General features: G+C 43.7%; 1 long non-coding RNA gene across 1 annotated transcript; it reads left to right on the plus strand.

Moving 5' to 3' along the window:
- The first annotated feature begins 734 nt into the window (after window positions 1-734).
- LOC144707091 (uncharacterized) lies at window positions 735-3,174 on the plus strand. Its single transcript, XR_013582403.1, has 2 exons — window positions 735-1,748; window positions 3,055-3,174. It is a non-coding gene; the product is annotated as an uncharacterized LOC144707091 (long non-coding RNA).
- Window positions 3,175-16,027: the final 12,853 nt, after the last annotated feature.

A 16,027-nucleotide genomic window follows, 5' to 3' on the forward strand; every position in this document is an offset into this window, starting at 1 on the left:
ATCAATATCTACCCTTTGATTGACGAAGATCTTCCTCCCCCATCTGTGAACGACCGATTAATTGCTCATTCGACGATTTCGCTTATCGGCATACAATCATATAACTCACGAACCTACTAATCGATTCCTGTGGCGTAATACGAGCTGACTGATCCCGGCAGGTCGTATTACATCAGTTATCGTGTATGTATGGTCCACCATCCACTTGATTCTCCTAGGACATATTAGGGTATGGTCAATTGTCAAAACCTAACCAGTCCTTTGAGTTAGTATTGATGCATTCATAACTCAATCGAATAACTCTTGATGGCGCATGCCATCGAAGTTCGTCGATGACGTCGTCCGTGTCGCCCGCCCTCGGCGTCGAAGACCGGGTGATAGACGCTCGCTTATCGTTTGTTTTCATCATTTTTCTACGTGTTTGTCTCTTTCCCGTTCTCGTCATTATGTTTTCGTCGCGTGTTTGTCGCATCCGCGAAACGTCGTTCGTCTGCCATTTTACCGTCAAGGGGGAGGGGCTCCTTTGACCTCCTCTCCCCTTGCCCGTTCCCCGTTTGTTTTCCTATTTCCCCATTTTCCCCCCCTTCATCTTCTTTAGTTTCTTCTTTGTTTGTAAGGGGCAGCCCATTTATGAGGGCTCCCCAAAAGGACCCTTTATGGCCCATTTAGGGGCCCATTTTCCCCCCCATATAAGGGAGGAGATGGGTGTCCTAAACCTTAGACCAATAATTTTTCTAAGTGAAGTTTTATCCTTGAAATCCCTCGGTCTCCCCTCCCGATCAAAGAAGGAAATCGAGGGGGAAGAAGGAGAGCTAGCTGAAGAGTAAATGACGATACGTGTAGAAGAAAAGGGGGGGGGAGGGAAAAGCATGACTCTGCCCAAGCGGGGCCTCTTCCCTGTGCGCCGCCGGCGGACTGTAGAAATTTCCGTCCCGCGGGCATCCTCCGTGGGGATGACTCGGGATCTCACATTCGAGAATTCATTCTCGTCCGACACGGAGTCTGCTCGATAGTTCATCGTCAAGGGAAACCCAATTATCCCCCTCGCTGTCCCAAACTTCCTGCCGTAAACTTCGTGTGTGAGCATTTTGAAGCACCAGAAATTGTTCAGGCCGTCGGTCGCCGTATCCACGATGACCAACCTGGACGGTTTTCCCTACGGACGTCGCTTGCTGCCGTAACCTGAAGGGACTCGTCCCGAGGGTCAACCTGCCCATGCCCGACAACAAAGTCGAGGGAACCTTGCACGATCCCCCCACCGGGACATCCTACTCCTGCGGATCACTTGGGATTCCCATGCTCGGCGCCGGTCCACCAATTTCAGCTGTTTGGACGACGCTCGGCGTCTTGACCGAACACTGCTGGCTTAGTTGCATGCACCGTCCTTTGTGACCAGAACGCCTGCCCATGCACGCCACCTATTTGGGTTAATGCTCATCCGAGGTGTGATGACTTCCGTATCGGCACTTGTGCGTTGGAATCGCGGTGCCACGCACCGCCACTCGATCCCGCTACCTGGTCTTGCTGTGCTACCCCTTCTTTGGGCGCGACCGCAATACCTAGACGGATGATTGAGCCACCCTGCTGCTGACATTTGGTGTCCATCCTTCCTTCCTTTGACCTTATGAATAGCTCCAGCAATTCACATTGCTCATCGAGCTGCCGTGACCTCTTTGGCGCCTCTTCATCACACCCGCTCTGACTGCCGACCGTCGACGGCTCCCTGCACCACGAGCCATGCTGACGAGGTATGCCGTACTCTCCCATCAATCATCTAATTATCACTTGCAGTATAGTTTAGTCTCGACTCCACCGCGCTCGGGCTAGGTAGTTGAGTGAGGTCTTGAGAGAAAACTACGAAGTATTTGAGTGTCTTATCGGTACGGACGAGTACGTCTGTTACGTGCGAGCCCTACGGATTGACTTCGTTCGGCCGTAGTCGCCTTCGTCGCTTCGACGAGGTTCAAGAGGCCACCGTCGCCGTCACCCGGCGACCCCGTCCAAGCTTGGAGCTCGGCGCCTCCCTTGAGTTGGAGCCTGCACGTACGACACGTAGGGCATTCAACGCATCGTAGTTACACCAACTCATTAGGGTTTTGATCTGTTGGAAGACGACACTATTGACTTTCGATACCATCATCACTTATCGACACTGAACCATCATATTCAGTGTTGACCGGACGACGTCCTAGACGACGCCCGACATCAACTCTTCTCTAATATTTATGTGCCTTGGCCAAGAACTTCATCACATTGTCTTCCTTGAGCTGACTCCTCTTATATCGAGGGTGGACGACCCCATCTTGACCACTCAGTCATAATCGTGGACTTCTTGATGCACCTAAACTAAGACTATTTAGGATCCCATGATTAGAGACTCATATATCATAGTGAAAGTGCAACCGTTTGTCCACAAGATATCTTTGGTGTCTCAGGTCTAAGGACTACTTACACAACCGTAGTGTGAATCAACTTGATTGACAGTTTGGTATGATACCATTTAGAGATTCGTACAGATCAATTTAGTGAACTCTTTCCACTAAAGAGCACCGACTATTTATCCTTAGTGTCTCCGCACTAATGGATATGGGACTGGCTATAAAATGCTTTTCTATATGGATAATTTGATATCCTTCTCGAGTATCCTTTGATAAGGAATATCTAGAACACATGTTTAAAGACTAGTGATCTCCATGTTATGATCTCATCATAATTCACTAAGTCCGATCATGTATTCATGAACTTCATTATAAGCATCATGCGTGCCCTATAATGAATATGTTCAATTAATGAACATGACACGATATATGGAATGTGTGATTGGCTTGCCGGCAACATATTTCCATCCTTTTCTGCTTAGTCAATAACATGGATAAAGAGTTATTTGAACACCACAAGGAATCCCAAATCACTCATAAATTGGAGAAGGATCCTTGCCTTTTCTATAAAACCGACCACTATTGGACAAACAAGTTGAACTTTTGATATTCATGTTAGGTTTTTCTTAATGGCTTGACTTTTGGATATTTATCATTTGACTTCACTCTGATGTAGGTAGTCCTTTGATGGGTCTGAACGAGAGGCTGAGGTGTCCAAGATAGTTCAAAAAAAAGTTGTGGGCTGGTACAACACTAATTTTTATAACATCATCACCCAAATGTTGCCGGTTGGCCATACACGTTTGTGGATGTAGCACTGCCACTATAATAGAGCATGCCGTCAATTTTGGATCCCTTATCGACGATGTTGAATTTTTCAAAAATGGGTCAGTCTTCTACCCAAGCCTCTGCTAAGTTCTCTTTTAGCCCATATTTCTACTTTGGGACAGACAAAAGCATGCATGCCATGGGCTGTTATCTCTGTCACAAAATGGGGCGTTCGTCCTTGCCCTCCCTAGAAGTACCACCCCTTGGCAATGAGTGTTTATCCTTCCTGCTACTTTCTCCCATTCAGAGGTACCCTTTAAATATTTTTGTTTGGAAAAAAATCTATTTTTTCCCATTATGCACACAAATATAAAATATTGTTCATTTAATCTCCCATGTGATGTCATAAAGATTGTACATATTTTCAGATAACAAGGCCAACTTTTGTGTATATGAATAAATTCATAGAAAACATTTTAATATCCATCTTGGGAGTCACCTTTAAAGTTAGGCTTCCCAATAAAAAGCTGACATGAACTTTCCTTTTTCCGTTAAACCCTCCAAAGCCATTAACTTTGTTTATTTAGTTTTCTCTTGTTATACGAAATTAATTGTGTATACTTCTAATACTCTGGCCATTACCTATGTTAGATAAGTAATTGATGGAAAAAATCCAGCTTTCCTCTTGTCGGTCAATCATGAATTTGTGAGTTAATGTCTCCTAATGAACATGTGCCATGAAACTTGATTTATTTGTTAGAAAATGATTAAAATTTCTCTATAGTCTATCTACAACTATACCCTTTTTCATTTTATCTTCTCTAGTAATACTAAAAGGCATGTATCAATTTCCCAAATTTAGCCCATTAATCATATGGTATTTAAATGTGTCAATCCATATGCCAATTAATTAACACTTTCGAGGATTTTTCCTATAATTTCTGTAGCCTCAAGATTGTTCATTTATTTTCCCATTATGATTCTACAAAATCCTTACATCGTTCTGGCAAGCACAGAGGACCATTAATTGTGATTATAATAGAACTCGTATAACATAAAGAGGATGGTAGTGTTCGCCCGTCCTGATGCCAGTACCGGATACCGGTATCTGGACGGATGCTGAACCGGATACCGGAATTGATTTTTCCGGTATCCATTTTTTCCGATATCTGGATACCGGATACCTGTATCGGATATTGGTTGCTACAGTGCCGATATCCGATACCGGCATCGGTCTCCCGTCTCAGGGGGACAGATGACGGTATCGGATATCGGGTTTCGATATCCGCATCGAATTTCATAAGACATAAGTTATGTCTTATGAAATGTCCCTCGATTTTATTTTCAAAGGTTTGAATCCAAAGGGCGTGCGGGCAACGGCGGCGGGTGGAGTAGGCGGACAGCGGGGAGTGGACGGCGGTGTCGGCCGACGACGGCACCGGCGGAATCGGCAGACGGCAGAGTCGCAGGTACGTTATTCTAATTTCTGTAATTTCGGTCTCCAATTCTCTCTTCTCATTCTCCAATTTCCACTCTCCAGTCTCCAATTCTCCTCCGCCCGTCGCTTCTCTCTCGACCGTAGTCTCCAATTCTTCTCCATTCTCGAATTTTGTTGAATTTCAACGTCTCAAATTTTGTCAGCATTGTTGAGAATCCTCATCCCCATCGTTGCTGGTTGTCATCCACATTATGTATGATCTAGACTAATATTTGAATAATCCACGTCTCAGGGGGACAGGTTTTATTTTCAAAGCTTTGTCTCTCTAAACTACTAATATTTGAATAATCCATCTGTATATTGTTTACGGAGCAAATTTAAATAATTTTCTCTACATTTCGAAATTGATCAGGGTTCATCACAATGTGCAAAAAAATCATTTTCCCTGGCAATTTGGATAGCTTGCTCTCTCTAAACTATTTATCTCGGATAATCTATTCGTACATTAATTATGCAGCAAATGTAAATAACGTTGTCTACATTTCGAGATTGATCATGGTTCATCACAGGTTTTTAAAAAATACATTTCCTTGGCAATTACATAGCTTTCTCTCTCTAAATTCTTTATCTTGAATAATCTTCCTGTACATTGATCACGGAGCAAATTTGAATACCTTCTTCAGATTGATCAGGGTTCATCACACTTTGTAAAAAAATTACATTTCCCTGGCAATTGGATAGCTTTCTCTCTCCCTACACTATTCATCTTGGATGATCTTCCTGTACATGGATTACTGAGCAATTTTAAAAATGCCCTTTCTCTAAAGGAACTTTAAGTTGCTCTCTATTGGAGAAGAGGCCGAAGAAGTAGAGAAAGAGTTGGCATCTGTAAACAAAAGGAACTTCACTACGTGTCAAACGAGCCCACGTTCATTAAAGCTGAAGGAGAGGAAACTGAACAGGTACTTCACTATTCTCTATCTTCATTAGCCTTAATTGGTCATTTCATCACTTAATTTGTCATTTATCCCTGAACTTATGATATTGCCACATATTTTCAATATCGTGCTCACCCTCCACTCTCTTCTCTCCCTCTCATTCTCACCCTACCTCTCTCATTTTCTCCCAAAATATGTGGCTATCTCTCTCCCTTGCTCCCTTATTCTTCTTCTCTTTTTTTATCTCTTCTTCATCTGCCTCATTTTCTATTCGACAGTTGTATTCTCTTCTTATTACTCTCACTCCTTTTCACCTTCTTTGTTTATTTTTGTCTTCTTCCTATTCAAACCGTTTTTGCCCTTCTTCTTCATCGATTAATTTCCTACTCCTCCGTTTTATTCACTCCCTTTTTCTCTTCCTCTTTTTCTTCTTCTCTGGTTTTTTTCTTCTTTTCTGTTGTTTTCTCTTCTTCTGCTTCTCTGTTTTCCTATTCAACGTCCTTATTATTGTTATTTCTGACTCCACCATCTTTCTCTTCTTCTTGTTATTTAATCTCTTCATCTACTCTGTTCTTCCCTTCTTCTCCATATTATCAGTCTTCTTCTTTTTTCTCTAATCATCTTCGTCATTTTCCTATTCCCCAGTTCAATTCCCTGCTTTTTCCTCTCTCTCTTTCTTTCCTTCTTTGTTTTTTTTAGCCATCTTCCTCTTCTACCCATATTTTCAGCTTTCTCTTCTTCATTTTCCTGTTCCACTGTTTTATTTTCTCCCTTTTTCTCTTCCTCATTTTTTCTCTTCCTTGTTTTTTTCCTTCTCTTCTGTTGTTTTCGCTTCTTCTTCTTTTCCTTTTTCCTATTCAACGTCCTTGTTATTATTATTTCTGTATCCATCATTCTTTCTCTTCTGCTTGTTATTTATTCTCTTGATCTACTCTGTTCTTCCCTTCTACTCCATATTATCATTCTTCTTCTTTTTTCACTAATCATCTTCGTCAGTTTCCTATTCCCCAGTTCAACTCCCTGCTTTTTTCCTCTCTCTCTTTCTTTCCTTCTTCGTTTTTTTAGCCTTCTTCCTCTTCTACCCATATTTTCCCTTTTCTCTTCTTCATTTTCCTGTTCCACTGTTTTATTTTCTCCCTTTCTCTCTTCCTCATTTTTTCTCTTCCCTGTTTTTTTGTCTTCTTTCTCTTATAACCTTCTTTGGCCTTCTTCTTCCTCGTCTAATTTCATACGCTGCCTATTCATTCTCTCCCTCTTTCTCTTCCTCGTTTTCTTCTTCTATTTTTTTTTACTTCTATTATATTGTTTCCTCCTCGTCGTCTTCTGCTTTGTTTTCCTATGCGACGTCCTTATTTTTTTCTTCTTTCTTCGAGCCATCATTTTTCTCTTCTTCAACTTCTTTAAAATCCTCTTTTACTTGTTTTCCACGTCTTCTCCATATTCTTCTTCTTCCTTTTTTCCTCTTCTTCATTTTCCACATTTTCCTAGTCCCCAGTTGTATTCTCTTCTTCTTACCCTCGCTCTTTTTTGCCCTCTATGTTTCTGTTGTCTTCTTCCTCCTCAAACCTTTTCTGCCCTTCGTCTTCCTTGTTTAATTCCCACACTGCCTTTTTAATCTTTCCCTATTTCTCTGCCTTGTTTTTTCTCTTCCCTGCTTTATTTACTTCTTTTCTATTGATTTTTCTTCGTCTTCTTCTTCTTCATTTTCATATCCGACGTCCTTATTTCTTTCTTCTTATTTCTCAGTTCATCTTCTTCATTTTCCTATTCTACATTTTTGTCCCCGTCCTTTTCATCTCTCTCTTTCTTCACTTCTTAACTTATTTCCACTTCTTCTTCTTAAATTTTGTCATCTTTTACCCTCTTTGTGTCTTATTTAATTTCAGTTTTGTGTACATATAACTTTCTTCCTTTGTCTATTTTTTTCATTCACCTTTGATTCAATGTTCACTAATCAGTCATATTCATTGCATCCGTTACGTAACTAATAGTATAAATTACACTTTGGCATCATGTGATGCCGGTCTGTTGAATTTAGCTCAGCAAAATTATGTCATCATAAACATGAATCCAACCGGAGGCAATGACCCAGCCCACGAAAGAGCTGTAGGTCCCGAACGTACGGAAGGGAGAACTTCTCGTGCCGTACAGAGTCAACCTCGTTCAAATCGTTCCCTCATCATTGACTACTTTGAACTGATGGAAGATGGATACTATACATGCTTACTGTGTCGAGAGTTGAACCCGCACAGTAAGAGGAGACCCATTAAGAGGCAAGCCGACAAAAGCACAAATGTATTTTGGCATCACTTCAAATCCTGCCATCCAGCTCGTCATGCCGAACTGAAGGGCGAAGTCCCTGAAGAACGTGGCCAGACACGCATCACTGACAGAATGCAGAGCAAACAACAGGGGGAGCCTAGCCGACGGGGGCCGATTAAAGGGCACACTCCAGATGAGACGAAGAAGTTCATTGCACGGTTCGTATGCCTCACAGATTCGCCCTAGAGCATTGTTGACAATGTCACCTTCAAGGATATGTGGCGTCATGCGACGCTTACCGACTTGGATCCTCCAAGTGCGAAAGTAATAAAGCGGTGGACGATCCAAATGCACGGCCAAATGAAAATTGGTGTGAGGAAGCTTTGGGAGACTGTGGCCCGAGTGTCACTCACCGTAGACGCGTGGACTACGGACAACGGGACCGGATTGCTAGGCATCACCGTCCATTGGGTGGACGACACATGGACGTACAAGGAGCGGGTTCTTGCTATCTGGGAAATCGTTGGCAAGCACGACGGGGAGAACATGACATCCATTGTTCTCCAAGCACTAGATGAGTTCTGTTTGCGGGCGAAGGTCAGAACTCACCGTGTTGATCGTTTTATTAGTAGAACTTGTTAGTTTACATGTCTAACATAATTATGCTGGTGTACGCTATTAATCGGACAATGCCACGGCGAATAAGAGGATGTTGGCTTTGATGGCGAGAAAGTTGAAGAGCGTAAACCCGACGTTCACCGCCAAGAGGCACGTCCCATGTGTCGCACACATTCTGAACTTTTTCGTGCAAGCGGCGTTAAAAAGCTTCAATATTCCTTCGGCCCAGAGTGTGGAACCCGAAGAAGGCGATGTGACGAGGACCGCAGATCAGTACGACAGTGACCACAACAATGATCTCGATGATGTATACTCAGCATCTGATGACAGTGACGGACCACACAAGCAATTATGTCTGGGTGATGCAGTTGCAAAGGTACGCACCCTAGTGCGGAGTATTCGGAGCTCTACGCAACGAAGAGAACTCTACACCCAAGCCTGTGAAGACGACCCCGAAGTCGGGGACTCCAACATGGTTGTCTTAGACTGTCCTACCCGATGGAACAACACGTACACTATGTTGGCGGTTGCCGTGAAGAAGCGTGACGTACTGGACGAAGTCTCGACGGCTTTTGGCCAGAAGGCGACGTCGTCAAAGCTATCGAAGGATGAGTGGGAATTGGTCAAACAGTTCTGCAGCATCCTTGGCCGTTTTGCCGTATCGACGAATCATGTTTGCAAGACAGTGTTGCTGGCGATCTGCGATGTCCTATATCTCATAAACGACCTCAAGGTTCACATGGAGGAAGTGGTCGAGCAAATCGAAGACGGCACATTTTTTACATCTGTTCGACGCTTGGACGAAGGAGATTGTTCGAACATGGCACAGGCGTGTAGAGCGATGCTTTCCAAGCTTGCACAATACGCGGAGATATTGTGGGCGAATGAGGCGATCACGGCCGCAGCATTGATGGATCCAATCCACAAAGGGGCAATGCTCCGCCCGGGGGTCCTAGAGGCGACCATCGCATACGTACGGTCGTTGTTGCCCAGTGGCAGGTCGAGTCGTGTTCCGAGACGGGCTGATGAGGAGGGGCAGCGAGGAGGTGAAGAGTTGGAGGAGTGGCTTAGCACCACTATGCGGCACGTGGAACCGGCACTGGTGACAATGCGGTCGGCCTAGGATGAGTTCAACCAGTTCCTTGCGGAGACTGTGCCAAATGAGGGTGTGTTCACTCCATTGTCTTGGTGGGCCACGACGGGGGCGAAGCATTTCTCCTTGCTTGCAACGGTCGCGAGGGACCTATTTGATGAAGAGGACGCCGACACTTCAGCGTCAAACACGTCACCGCGATCAATGGAAGTAAACCCACAACGGTCAACAGGAGTCAACACAGGAGTCAACACGCCGCAACCGTCGACCACCACGTCTCCACCCGTGCACGTCCCCACGCGCGTCATGACACGACGCCAAAGGCAGATCCACAACTGCCCTTTGGCGTGACACGGCGCACGTCTTTATTTTCTCGTCATTTTCTCTTTCCTCCAAGGCCTATATAAAGGCCATTGTTTTCAAGAAACTCTTAGGCAATCATAATTCAAGAATCGAGTTTTTGTTTAACTCTTCTTGGAAGATTGCCCAGCCTCCCCTCTCTTCCACCTTCAAACCCTAGCCGCCGTCGCCGCCGCCGCTGCCGTCACCGCCGCGGCCTTGCGACGGCAGCCTCCCCTCTTCTCTCTCTTTCTCTCACCCTCTCCCTCTCTCGCCCAAGGCTGCAAGGGTAGCCCCGCCAAGGAGCCACTCAGGCCGCCCGCGCGCCGCTCGCGCGCCACCCGCGCACGTTCGCGCGCCGCCCACGCACCGCCCACGCAGGCCCGCCGGCGCCCGCGCACACCCGCGCTGCCCCACGCCGCGCCGCATGCCCGTCGCCGCCACACACCCGAGCACTGCTCGCTCGCCCTCATTTGCCGCCGCGCGCCGCCTGCACGCCCTCGCCGCGTCACCGCGCGCCGCCCGCCGCCCTCGTCGCGCCCGCGCGCCGTCCGCACGCCCTCGCACACCGCCCCTACGCCGTCGCGCCCGAGCAGCGCGTGAAGCGCGCTGGTGCGCTCCACCGCCTCGCGCGCGCTGGCGCCAGCGGCGCCGTGCGCTGGCGCCTGCGCGCGCTGCTCCGCGCGCCGTGCGCTCAGCGCCTGCGCGCGCTGCTCCGCGCGCTTCGTGCGCTCAGCGCCTGCGCGCGCTGCTCCGCGCGCTTCGTGCGCTCAGCGCCTGCGCGCGCTGCTCCGCGCGCTCCGTGTGCTCAGCGCACCCTTTGTGCGCGCGGGTGTTCACCCACGCTTGACGTTTTGCCCACGACAACCGCACTCAGCCAGGGCCGTTCAACGCCCGTAACGTCCAGCCTCATCCTCGTCCAGTGGGCCGTTCAACGCCCGGATTCGCCCAGCTTCGTCACGATCAGAATTGCCCGCAACCTCTTCACGCACTATAGTGCCGAGGTACGCCTGAACTCTTTGGTGACGAAGTGTTCTCCGTCCAGTGTTTTCTCGGAAAGTTTCCACTGTCGTCAGAATCTGAATTGGTTTGGATTCTCTGCTTCTTCTACCTCCCTCTCGAGTGTTTCCTCGCGACACGAATCCGACTTATTGATTTCGGTGCTTAGGCATCGTCGCGGTGGGGGAAGACAGTACTCCCGCCCTCGATAAGTGTCGGAGCTGCACCACCAGATTTTTTCATTGGTTTTAAAGTCCGAATCCGACCGTGAATTTATGTGGATTGTTTTATCCCTCACACCCATCGTACCCTTAGTCCTGTCGTCCCGCCCTTCCTCCCCTACCCGTAGTCGTCCTACGTCACTATTATCCGTATGTGCGACGAGCGCCCTTGCCGAGCCCATGTTCTCGGTTGGCAAGGCTATTGTCACGTACAAACGATCGCGTCTGTCGCCAATAAGCATTGAAACACTAATCACTGTGAAGTGTTGGCTCCGTACGGACAACAAACGTTGGTACAATGACGTCGAGCTAGATGAGGATGCTGACGACGACGAAGATGGTGTGGTCGCATGTGCTCGAGGTACACATCACATAACTGAACTAGATCTTCTTATTTATACGTAATTATCGTTACTTATCACTTATCTTATGCAACGCATGTGATGATCAGTTGAGCACAAATCTTTGACAGAGCCGTTGGGACTACGCTTTTTTGACAGGGCCGCAGTCATAGCATTAGACATGTGGGTTATGTTCTGTTCGTTTAATTCGCACAAACAAACCGCACAGGGGTCTGTTCTCTGTTCTGTTTGTTTGATGTGCGAAAATAAGAACGCACAATTCGCACAATTCGGACAATTGTGCGAATTGTGACAGAGTACTTTTGAAGAAGAGAGACCGTGAGAGGGGGAGACATGGATATGGAGAGGGAGAGGGAGAGGGCAGGAAGAATGAATGAGAGACAGTGAGGGGCAGAGAATTGGAGATGAATATACACTGTGACATTGGCAAGGGAGAGGGAGAGGCCTAGAGGGGAGAGTAAGAGGGAATGTGGGAGATCGAAAAATGGAGAAGAATAGGGGCAGTGAGAGCGTGAGGAAGAGTCAGTGAACGAGAGAAGAATAAGGAGAGGGAGAGGGGGAGATAGAGAATTGGAGAAGAAGAGGGAGAGGGAGAGAACGGGTGAGTTCTTACCTCGCAGAGGGTGATCCGACAGCAAGGAGGGCGGAGAGCGACGGCAAAGTGGGCGGACCGAGGGTTGAGGAAGCCCTAGAGGAGGGCGGACTGACGGCAAGGAGGGCGGCAAGGAGGAGGATGGAGGGAGTGGGGAGGGAGTGAGGACAGAGGGCGGCGAGGAGGAGGACCTAAAACACTCATTTCTTTCTTTTTTCAAAAAATAAATCGCACAATTCGCACAAACGAACCGCACGACCATGTCTCAAATTTTGCTACAAATCTCGAATTAACGACGTGTATGGTTTCTTTTGAATTTATTCAAATTTTGATACATTTGCCAAATATGTAATTGAATATCCCGAGATTACTATGACGATCTCGTTGAATGCATAATATTAAATTTTATTAAATCTATTGTTAATCTTATTCACTTTATTAGTAACTTTAGGTAATATTAACATTCTTACTTAATCCACTAACTATAAAACGCACTTTTTTTTACTTAATCCACTAACTATAATAGCCCTGGTTGTTATGTCAGATTAAATCTATTGTTAATTTAATTCACTATATTACTAACTTTATTTACTCCAAATTGACTACATATTAATTACCTAGTAGCATTAATTGTTAGGTCATATTAACATTATTACTTAATCCACTAACTATAAAACGCAATTTTGTTTTCGTAAAATGAATATTTCTTAATAGCCCTGGTTGTTATGTCAGATTAAATCTATTGTTAATTTAATTCACTATATTACTAACTTTATTTACTCCAAATTGACTACATATTAATTATCTAGTAGCATTAGTTGTTAGGTCATATTAACATTATTACTTAATCCACTAACTATAAAACAGAATTTTGTTTTCCTAAAATGACATTATATTTATTTCTTAATAGCCCTGGTTGTTATGTCAGATTAAATCTAGTTAATTTTATTCACTATATTAACAACTTTATTTACTCCAAAATGACTATATATTAATTACCTAGTAGCATTAGTTGTTAGGTCATATTAACATTATTACTTAATCCACTAACTATAAAACGTAATTTTGTTTTCTTAAAATGAAAATTCCATTTATTTCTTAATAGCCCTGGTTGTTATGTCAGATTAAATCTAGTTAATTTTATTCACTATATTAGCAACTTTATTTACTCCAAAATGACTATATATTAATTACCTAGTAGCATTAGTTGTTAGGTCATATTAACATTATAATTTCGTTTACTAACTATTAAACGCCATACATTTCTCTCAAATAACATTAAAATTATTGTTATTTTTATTAGCTATATTAGGTAACTCTACCCTCTGCGTCATGAGGTTTAAAATTTTTTAACTCAGAGATCTATGGGCCACGGGGTGGCTAAGATGTGATTTAACTGAAAAATTGCTCGAAGGTATATCTAGTCTCACGGAAGTTTGAATTTTCCGATATGGGATTGCAAATAACTGAAAAAAAATTTCTGGATATCAATTTTCGATATCCAGATATCGGAAACCGATATCCAGATCTCGAAAACCGATATCCAGCATCCGAGATCCGCCTCGTCCCTCCCCCTCCGATATCCGGTATCGATATCCGTCCAACCCCTGATGGACGGATATCGCTCGATATCCGATCTCCGATATCCCAAACCGTCTAACTTTTTCCCGGATATCGGATATCGGTTGTCCGATACCAGATATCGGATGGATATCGGGACGGCGAACACTAAAGGATGGTTTGCCTCTTGAGAGTAATCCATATATTTGCAACAAGAGGTCTGAAACCTTGGAGAACTAAAATCTCATTATTATCTCCTTGCAATACCCACCACAAGATTTCACACTGACGAGGCAATAAAATATTCTATAAAGTTTTTCTGTATACAACCTTTCGATGTGTATGTGAGTTATGACGTCCATCATTGAACTACAAACTAAAACCGTGTAGAACTTCCACATTGTTATGACGTCCACCACTAGTCAACCCAATAAGTGTATCCTATCAAATTGTCTACATTAAACATATGGATGTGTATGTGTGTTATGACATCAACCGTAGTATTAGGGCACAAAAACTGAAACCACGTAGAACTCAAATAAATTTTTTCTCCTTGTAGTACCCAGAAAAAGAATCATAGAATAAAGGTAATATCTATACTCTATAAAAATTTCTCCATAAACCTTGTGTGGATGTGAGTTAAGAAGTTAACCATAAAATCACAACACAAAATTGAAACCATGGAAAGCCCAGACATTATTACCACCTTGCGATACCCACCAGTATATAAGTAAAAATCAAGGAAATAACTATACTCTAGCAGATAACGATGGATGTGTATGGGGGATTATCCAGAGAATTAGAGCAAGAAAATTGAAACCGTTCATAACTGACATCTTATTATTAGATCTTTATGATACCCACCTATAAAGATTTCAAAGAATCAAGCCAATAAATACATTCCAGCAAAATTTCTGCGTAAATCCTATGGGTGTGGATTTGCGTAATGAGGTCAACCATAGCATTAAAACACAAAAAATGAAACCGCGGGGAACCTACGTCCCACAATCATATCCCTACAGTATCCACCACAAGATTTCATAGATTCAAGCATACTACTAAATCTGACCATTGCTTTTCTGCATAAAACTAATTGATGGGTATGTGAGTTATTGCATCCAATGTAACTTAGGTCACTTTATACATACGTAGTGGTGACCTTGGGCATTAAATGCAGAGTATCAAGCCGTCGCATGTCCCAAAACGAGAGGCGCAGAATTGCTTCATTGAAAGATTTCCGTAGCGTGGCCAAGCCCATTGGGCGTGGGGCCCATTGTAGTTAAGCTCTTGTCGTATTCAATGTCGGGTCTCGAACCCAACAAGACAGGATCTGAGACGTTGCTTCTGGAGAGGAACGTGGCTCATGTGCCTATAACATAGTGGGGGCCTACTTTCTCTCTCATCATGTTTCTCTCTCTTCCCCCATAAATAACCTGAAGTGGCGATTAACTACCAACCGTGGGCTTTAGATCAACGCTATTTCGTTTCCATTATTAATTTTTTTTTATACCTACTGTTTTCCTGTTTATATATATATATATATATATATATATTACTCTCTCTTAGACATGGTCGTTCTGTTCTGTTCGTTTAAAACGAACAAAAATTTCGCACAAACGAACTGCACAAGGGTCTGTTCGTTGTCCTGTTCTCTTTATGTGCGAATATTAGAACAGATGTTCGAACATTTCACACAATTCGCACAAATTCGCAGAAATCGCACAAATTTGCACAATCCGAACAATTCGCACAAACCGAACAAATTCGCACCAACAAAACAAATTCTCACAACTGAACAAATTCGCACAAAGTGAACAAATTCGCACAACCGGACAAATTCGCACAACCGAACAAATTCGCACAAACGAACAAATTTGCACAAAACGAAAAAAAATTTTCACATGAAGTTAAAGATTGCATTTATTCGTCGTAAATTGTGTAAAATGACACAATTTTGGGAAAATTTTGCTCTGCCCTTAGAAAGTTATATACTAAAAATAATCTAAAATATTATATATTTAAATGGAGAGCTTATTAGGTTGTGTTTGTTATCTTGATGAAATAGTTGACTAGGATGTTGGCAAATTTGAAAAGATAAAATGAGCGAGGAGAAATTTTAATTAATGTTAGTATAAGATGAATAGAGATTTTAGTAGGAAAGGTATTATACCTTTAAAATAAGAGATAAATCAATTAAAGATATAAATTGAGAGTTTAAATGTCTAAAATGATAAAGAAACGAGCATAATAATCTATTATATATAAAGGGGCAGCTTTTTTCAAATTAAGTTCTACAAGTTGGAATTCGACGAATGGGAAAATTTGAGGCAACTGCAAGGATAGAGAATACAATATTTGCCGCAAAATGTCTAATCGGGGAAAAGGACAAGGATCCACTTTCAACAAAAGATATTAGGGGTTCAACGCAAAAAGAGAAATGGAAAGCGATCTAGATAAAC

Source organism: Wolffia australiana, chromosome 8 (assembly GCF_029677425.1).
Source record: "Wolffia australiana isolate 7733 chromosome 8, ASM2967742v1".
Taxonomy (NCBI): domain Eukaryota; kingdom Viridiplantae; phylum Streptophyta; class Magnoliopsida; order Alismatales; family Araceae; genus Wolffia; species Wolffia australiana.